The following is an 8,717-nucleotide window of genomic DNA, read 5'->3' as shown; positions in this document are numbered from 1 at the left end:
GAGTCATTTGTCCCCTTTCACCTAGGATTGAACTCAGGTAGTCAGGCTTGGTGGCAAACACCTTCACCCACTGAGCCTTCTTTCTCATTGGCCCACAAGTCCAGTTTTAATAGTGATGCTGGCACAGCTTTTGTGGCAAGAGGGTATAGTCCTGCAGGAGCCAGGGTGGCTGGTTCCAGGCACATGCATGGCCTGGGAGCCAGAATGTCACTGAATTTGTTGCTTTCATTCCTGGACTCTGCTTTCCTGTGAGGTGTTGGGAAAGCGGTGAATACCATTTGTGAGGAATATTGCTCCCCTTCTCCTCACTCCGGAAATACTTCGGGAAGTTTGCACAAGGGTTTTTGTTTTTGTTTTTTGTTTTTTTCTAAGCGATGGTAGACTCCATTCTTGTTAGCTATTTCAGAAGGATTCCAGGACAAGAAAAATGAAACAGGGATGGGGTGAGGCTAGTGTCGGTTTAGATACCTTTTTTCATGCAAATTCCACAACCCAGGGGTGGAGCCAGTAGCTATTGTATGGTCTCGGGCAGGGAGCCTCCAGGTCAGTTATCTTCACAATCTCTGTGCAGGCGCCTTGGCTGGCAGGCAGAGCTTTAGATTTCTCTGTTGCCTTTTGAATCTTTCTTTCCTTCTTCCCAGAGTTCTCACAGGATAAGCACGTATATTTCGTGAAGCAGCCATCCTGCAAGGCCCCTGAACTGATACAGCCTTTGTGTCCTGCCTGACTGCCTCAGGTCTCATTTCCACTTGACTACTGTCACTTGTGAACTTGGTCAGTCCTTTGCCGGCTTGGCCTCATTGCTCCCCTTCTGTAATGGGTGAGTAGAGCAAGCTGTGTTCTAAGCATGATCCGCCAAAATGGTTGCTTCACAGTGGATAAGGGCATGGCTGAGAGACGAAAACCCCTGAGGTCAGCTCAGGAAAGCTTGTAGTTTTGAATCGGAAGTTTCTGCACCTAGGCAGGCCATCCTCCTTGTCTGGATGCCAGGCATGAGTGGTGGCCAGAAGGAGGGCCTGTTCTAGAGTCTCAGCCCACAAGTGTGGTTCTTAGGGCTAACCACAACTGTGTCATCTGGAGCTTGTAAAGAATCCGGAACCCACTCAGGCCTCTGGAGTAAGACCGCATTGGGACAAGAACCCCTGGTGATTCCTAGGGGTGGGGGATGGGATGGGATGGGGGGTTTGAGTAGTAGGTGGAGGTCTGGGGTTGTTTCAGAGGAGGGAGATAGCAAGTGTCTGCCTGTAGTCCCAAGCTCTCTGCATGTCCCTGTGACACAGGAGTTAGGTACAGGTACCTGTGACATTTAGTTCTCTTGTTTTGGGTCAAACTCACTCCTTACGAATCAGGTGTTTTTTCTTAGAGGAAAATCTTGATGACCAAGGCCACTGTATAGCCAACCATCACCGTCAATGCCTCAGGCTATAAAGGGGCTAACTAGAAGCTCCTCGGGTACCTGGGCCTCTGGGCCCTACACTTGACCTGCCCTAACTCACCCTAGCTCAGTGCTTCTCAACCTTCCCACCACCGTGACCCTTGTTACAGTTCCTCATGTTGTGATGACCCCCAATCATAACATTATTTTCTTTGTTACTTTGTAACTGTAATTTTGCTACTGTTATGAATGGCAAGTATCTGGTATGCAGAATGTATTTTCATTGTTACAAAATGACCCAAAGCGGTCACCACCACACACACGTTGAGAACCACTGCACTAGACCAAGCGTATCCGGTAAGATCCAGGGAGACTGAGGCTTGAGTAGAAACTGTCAGTCTGTCTTTCTGTTTAAAGGACACTTGGAGTGATTCAACAGAGAGGAGTATACCTCTAGGATCTGAGCCAGTTTTGAGGCATGAACAGATCTATAAAACTAAGTAACCATTGGGACCCAGCCCCCATGGAGTCTCTAAGAGTGTTTTCCAGCATAACCACAGGTACCTCCTGTTTTTCCTGACCTCACCCCACTGGGATTAATATCCTGTTGTGAACCGTTTGACTTGGGCTTTTGTAAGTTTGTATATAAGGCTGCTCCACAATAAAGGTGAGAAACATTCTGTAAGAAAAGGACCAGGAGTCTTGTCATTCATCCAAATCTCCAGGCTTTCGTCTGATACTTGGACTTAGTGGTAGCCAAGTGCGGCCACAAGTAACTACGAAAATGTCAAAACTATTCTTTGTAAAGGTCTGAGATCTCACCAGCGTGTAAAACACAGAAGCCCCAGTGTGTAGGTGTGTCCAGGATCCATGCTTGTACCTGGAGTGGGGTGAGATCATGAAAACTTGATCTGGTGAGTTCAGGGTATAGGTATCTTATCACAGGGGTTGAAATTGTGTCTCTAGATTATTGGATGGGCTGGGATGAAGATGTTCCAGGGAGAAGCAGGCACTGCATTTTGCCTAAGCTACTGTCTACTTGAATTTAGAGAATTTTCTGGAAGCTTTGTTGAGGGACCATCCTACAGTGCATGGAGGGATCTTGTTAAAATGCAGATCCTAATTTGAGTTAGAGTTAGAATTAAGTCTACTTAATTCTAAATTAAGTAGAATTGGGGTGGGCCTTTAGAGTCTACATTTTTTAATTATTTTTTTTTGAAGTGTGGGTATTTTGCCTGCGTGTATCGCACCAAGTGTGTGACTGGTGCCCACAGAGGCCAGAGAAGGGTGACAACTGGAGTTACAGATGTTTTTGAGCCACCACATGGGTGTTAGGAATCAAATCCAGGTCTTCTGCAAGGGCAGAGATTTCTTGAGCTAGCTTTGTGATTTCAATGTTATTTCATATGGAACTCTAGTCAGTTATATGGGGCGGGACTTATTTTTATACCTGAGGTATGTGAAAGCAGTATACCATGTACATTAGGGAACAACCTATCTCCAGTCTCTTCAGGTCAACAATTCTTCTACCACTGTACTTAAACATCAGATTTCTGAGGGGGGGGGCTCTTTCTGAGCTCAGTCTGTGCTGTTCTGTTTCTATGATAAAACTATGCTTCTAAAATAATTTATGAATTTGAAATACCAGGGAGATCCTGCCTTTTTATTTTTTCAAAGTTATTTTAACTGTCTATGGAGATTTGCATCTTTGTATTTTTTCTTAGTGTTTGGGGGAGTTTATCAATATCTTATTGAATGGAGATACTAGGCAGAAACTAGTCTTTGTTGGGATTTTATAATATCTTCCTGAAAATGTTGTTGTATTTTTGTTTGGCATAGTTCTGTTATTTTTATAGTTTTGTCAATGGTGCCCCCCCCTCTGTGTGTGTGTGTGTGTGTGTGTCTGTCTGTCTGTCTGTCTCTCGCCGTTGCATTTACTCACATTAGTGTAAAGGTGTGTGTACCCATGTGTGCACATACAGAGACCAGAGTTGGACATCCGCTGTCTTCCTCTACTTCTCTCTGTATTGCCTTAAAACAGGTTCTCTCACTGAGCAAGAACATCGCTATTTGGACTAAGCTAGCTGAGCAGCAAGCTGTCAGGATCCTTCTGTGTCCACCTTTTATTTGGAGTAATGTGCATGGGCAGCTATACCTGGCTTTTTACATGAGTGCTGGAGATTCGAACTCAGGTTTTATGCTTGTATTTTTAATGCTAGTTTCTGGCATGATGGACTAATATTGAATTTTGGTGGTGTTCCTGTACTTAGCATCCCTTTTAGACTCTTGTATTCATTTTAATGGTTGGTTTATCTGTAACAGTTTTCTTCCCCTGCTCTTATACATCTATCTGTCTTTGTGTGTCACTCTTTCAGTATCTAGCTCTGTCTTTTTGTCTCATTGGCATGCAATCCTTACACCCAGAGAGGATGAGGCAAGAGGACCGTAAGTTCTGGTCAAGCCTTCGGATACACAGTGGGCCCTTGTCTCAATATGAATGAAGAAATAAGGTTTCATAAAAGTAAATATAAAGAGCACTTCTGAAAATTAACCAGTAAGTACAGTGCTAGACATAAGTTTGAGCAGATAACACATGATTAGACTAAAGAATACTCTTAGTGTTCTTTTCCTCATGAATTTGTGTTGCATTTTCTCAGTGTCTTTTCTCCATCTGTTAAATCAATTCCTATTCACAGGACACAGGTGTTTCGGATTGCCCACCCAACACTCGCTGCCCTGTCTTGTAGCAATACAGAGCCCTCATTCTTTGGGAGGGCATGGCGAATGTTCCATGTCAACTTCTTCATGTACCTGAGAATGGGGGTGACTCCTCCAGAACCCCCGATAAACCTGATCTGTGTAAGGCAGTTCTTGCTGGGGGTAGCCACCTGCCTATTCTAGCCTATGAGACCCAAGCTGGTTTTTCTTTAGAGCTCTTTCTCTCATTTCTTTATTTTCCTCTTTTGGAAGTCTTATCAAGAGAGTGTTGATAGCTCTGAGTCTCTCCTTTGTATCTTGGTTTTGTCCTTCTCTATCTTATAAGCCAGTACATCCCAGGAGACTTTCTTACACTGACTTCTCAGTCAGTAACTAACTCTTCATCACTAGTTGCTACGTGACTTATCACACCCAACAAAGTTTTCATTGCAGGAATTATATTTTTGTCTCCACAGTTCATTCATGGAGACAAGCAGGAAAAGAACACAGTTTAAAACCCATTGGGAGGAAAACGTAAAATTATTTCTATGGCCATGGAGAAGTACATTTTTTAAAAATTAAGACCTAAGCCAGGCAGTGGTGGAGCATGCCTTTCATCTCAACACTTGGGAGGCAGAGGCAGGTGGATTTCTATGAGTTCAAGGCCAGCCTGGTCTACAGAGTGAGTTCCAGGATAGCTAGGGCTATTACACAGAAAAAACCCAGTCTCCCAAAACCAAAAAATTAAAAATTAAAAAAAAAGAAATTCAGACTAATGATGATGGGCCCCCTCTTTCAGTCCAGGGAAGTATTTCTGACATGAGCAGTGTAACTTTTATTAAGTCCATTAAAAAAGAATTTCAGTGCAATGTCAGGCTATGGAGAGAAGCGGCCATTGCATGATTCTTGTCTAACCTTTTCATTTTCTGAGTCTCGGTTTCTTCATCTGTAGACTGGAAAAGAAAAATGACTTCACCTTCAGAGAGCTGTGAAAACAAAATATGATGGCTGCCATAAAAATGCTGGATTAAAAAAAAGGCTCCAGATGCACTTGAATACTCCATGAATAATCATTGTATTATAATTTAGGCTTAGCCATAGACGAGCCTTTCCTGGACCTCCTCCACTCCAGATGCCTGTGGATGACAAAGATAATTATACAAACAGACTTCAGGCTTCCTGTCCCCAGGTGAGAGCTGTTGTTAATCAGCACAAAAGCTTAGGGCATCGGTGCGGGTCTTTGTCCGTTATTAATTTCATTCCCCTAGGTTACTTTGTACTCTGTCTGGAGATGAAACAGCACTTTGATTTGAGGACAAGATGCCAGCTCACAGTGGGTTCGTGAGCTCCTGATGCTGAGAGTGCTTGGTTTGTCACACTCTGCAGGATTGTTCCTTCCCACAGGAATCTTGGAGATGCATTACCTGGGAGTTGCAGGACTCTCTGGGGAGGAAGAGAGAGAAAAGGTGAACTCAGAGCACCTCTTTGCCAAGTCCACTGCTGCTTCTTGGGGTTTTTGCCAGCTCTGTCTTTGCAATCTTTTAGTATCATAAAATCGGTCTAAAATAGGCTGGTTTGTTTTGTCTAACTTCTCTTTCCTGTCTTTAGACTGTCTTTATCGCCCCTGACATCCCACAGCGAGATCTTTTAAGTTGTGGAGCTGGAAGGTCATTGCCCTTAGGATAAGTAAGTCACAAGCTCCAGAGTGAGCTATGTAAGTCTGAATGAGATCTCGCTTCAGAAAGAACTGAACAGGGAAACTGGTCATGGCCACTGTCTGCTAAGAAGAGAAAGATGGCAGCCCGTATAAGGACAGGGCCACCTGAGATAGTGAAGAAATGAGCTACTGCAAAATCTAGTAAGGAAACGGAGAACTGACCGGAAGTAGAGTCAACAGGAAGAAAAGCATCTGCTTGGCTGGGTCTTTCCATTCCTTCTAGGATCTGTGATTGAGGTTAACATTCCCTGCAATGAGAATATAGGAAAAAGAGCAGCTTCCCTTACCTCTCCCCACCGCCTACCAAGTCATGGAACCTCAGAGGAAGACTCGCAGTACATTTTTAATGTTGTAAATACTGTGTCAAAAGCCAAGAAGGAGGGCCTGTGGGGCTAAAATGAGTAGATAACCCAGTGCAAGGAGGCATTATTAAATTGGCTGGGTGTTAGATGTTAGATTCCATCCTCTCACGTTGAGAGAGAAGATGGAGGAGGGGCATCTTCACCTATCCCTGTTAGTGAAGAGCTAGCTGCTTCTAGGATGGTGACTTCCCACACTTAGGCTTGTGCAGGTCTCAATGTCTAGGGCTGTGAGCACCGAGACCAGTCCTGGGCAAGGGCACCAGAGTTCCATGGCCTGACCCTTGGACAGAACCCTGTGGAATGGCACCTGTGTAAAGTCAATCACAGCTTGGATATCATAGTTTGAATGAGAATGCTCCCCCACCCCAAAGCTCAGATGCCCAGTTAATGAAGCTGTTTGAGGGAGGGTTGGGAGCTGGCCTGGCTGGTGGAAATGTGTCACTGGAGGCAGGCACTGAAGTTTTCAGAAGCCCTATGCCATTTTCAGTGCCCTTGCTGCTTCCTGTTTGCAGAAATGTTATCTCTGGGCTCTCAGTTCCGAGTGCCATGCCTGCCTGCTGCCATGCTCTCCCGCCACAATGGTGATGGAGGGCCCATTCCCCTCTGGAGCTGTAAGCCCCAGATAAACTCTCTCTTCTTTTTTGGGGGGCGTTCAAGACAGGGTTTCTCTGTGGCTTTGGAGGCTGTTCTGGAACTAGCTCTTGTAGACCAGGCTGGTTTTGAACTCACAGAGATCTGTTTGGCTTTGCCTCCGGAGTGCAGGGATTAAAGACGTGCACCACCACCGCCCGGCTAAACTCTGTCTTCTAGAAGTTGCCTTGGTTATGGGGTTTTATCACAGCAATGGACAATAACTAAAACATTGGAGGAATGGCCATCTCATCTGCCATCTCATCTGGATCGGGTGAGATGAAACCTAGAACATTGTTCGCCATCTCAGAAAAGTGAGGAAGACAGGTGCGATGCACACTGCAACGATGACAATGACAATGCTAAAATAGAAGTGTCTGCCCTTGAGGAGTGCTCAGTATCAGGGGAAGGAGGTCCAACTCCTTAGGTACTCAACCAGGCTAGAGTGCTGCTATTGCTAATTGCTGAAAATGTATTTATTCTGTGCCAGGTTTTGATATGAATTTACTCTTTCAAGTCCTACAAAAACCCTGAAGAAATGGTGACATAGTCTCTAAAGCTGAAAGATGCTGTGTGGGACAATCAAGGTACACAGAGGATGTTGTTATTGTTGTTGTAACTTCCTTGGTTTTTTTCCAAGACAGGGTTTTCTCTGTGTAGCCCTGGCTGTCATGGAGCTCACTCTGTAGACCAGATTGGCCTCTAACTCAGCGATTTCCCTGCCTCTACCTCCCAAATGCTGGGATTTAAGTCATGTCATGCACCACCACACCTAGCCCAGTTTGCAAACATAAGTATTTGGAATTTTAAAAGGAAGTAGGTGTTATGATAGAGCTTGAAGGGAACCTTGCTTGGATTCCATGGCCAGCGAGGTAAACCAAGGCAAGGGACAAACACGGCAGGCAGACAGAGCTTAAGTGAGAAGTTTTATTAAAAGCTGGGGTGGGGGGGATGAGTTAAAGAGACACAGAGAGAGGACAGAAGACAAGAGGGAGACAGGACAAGTCCTGCCTGCCCCAGGGGAACTGTGGGGAAGAGGGGGATGGGCAAGCAGAAAGAGCATAGGTGGGTGGGGTCTGTCTTTTAAAGGGGTCCTTTGCACTGGCGTGCAGACTGGGCAATCATGGAACCCTGGGCTGAGTGCATTCTGCCAGGTGACAGGGGCAGGCCAGCATAGTGCCTGAATCCTTACAGTAGGTCCGCAAGGAACACCTTTGCATATAGTTGGAGCTCTTTGTGCAGAGGTGTTGACAATGTGGTTTCATTCCTTACTGTTAATTTAAGGCAGGAATGAAACAGAGGGACCCAGCTGTCCTGAGGGTACTGTGGCGGGGAACAAGCACTGTTAATCTTAGATGCCCCTGATATGTAAATGCTCTTAGTTTTGTGTGGATGATCATTAGGTATCCTATAATTTTGTTGTTTTCTGGAAATGAGTGTAATTGTCACGGGGTAGGCCACCATGGCCTTTGAGTGGCAGTGGATAGACCCTTCCTTTTACCTAGCAGCCCGGAGTGGATCACGGTTAGCTGAGCTGCCCCTTTTCTGGAACTGTCTGGGAACTAACTACTGTGAAAACATCGAGGCTTCAAGAATGGCTCACTGCAGCTGAAGCCCCCTGCCTTAGCTCCACGAGGGCTTGCCTCAGTCACAGCTGGTGCAGACAGCCTTTAGAAGGCCATGTCCCAGGCAAGACAGGTAACCTTAGGTAAACCTGCACATTTTCTTACTCAAGACAGGTGAGGGGGCCGGGGGGGCGATGCGTCCTCAGTAACAGCAAGAGGCTAGTGGATGGGTGTAAATACAGTCCCTCATTTGAGTGCCTCAATCTCTTCCTGACTATACAGCCAGCACGGACAGCTCAGGTTTTGAGTAAGTCAAACAACACAAGGCCAAATAAGAGGCTCCATTTCTTTGTGCGCTTGTGATTCTGTAA

Source organism: Cricetulus griseus, chromosome 5 (assembly GCF_003668045.3).
Source record: "Cricetulus griseus strain 17A/GY chromosome 5, alternate assembly CriGri-PICRH-1.0, whole genome shotgun sequence".
Lineage (NCBI taxonomy): Eukaryota > Metazoa > Chordata > Mammalia > Rodentia > Cricetidae > Cricetulus > Cricetulus griseus.
This window is presented reverse-complemented; position numbering follows the sequence as displayed.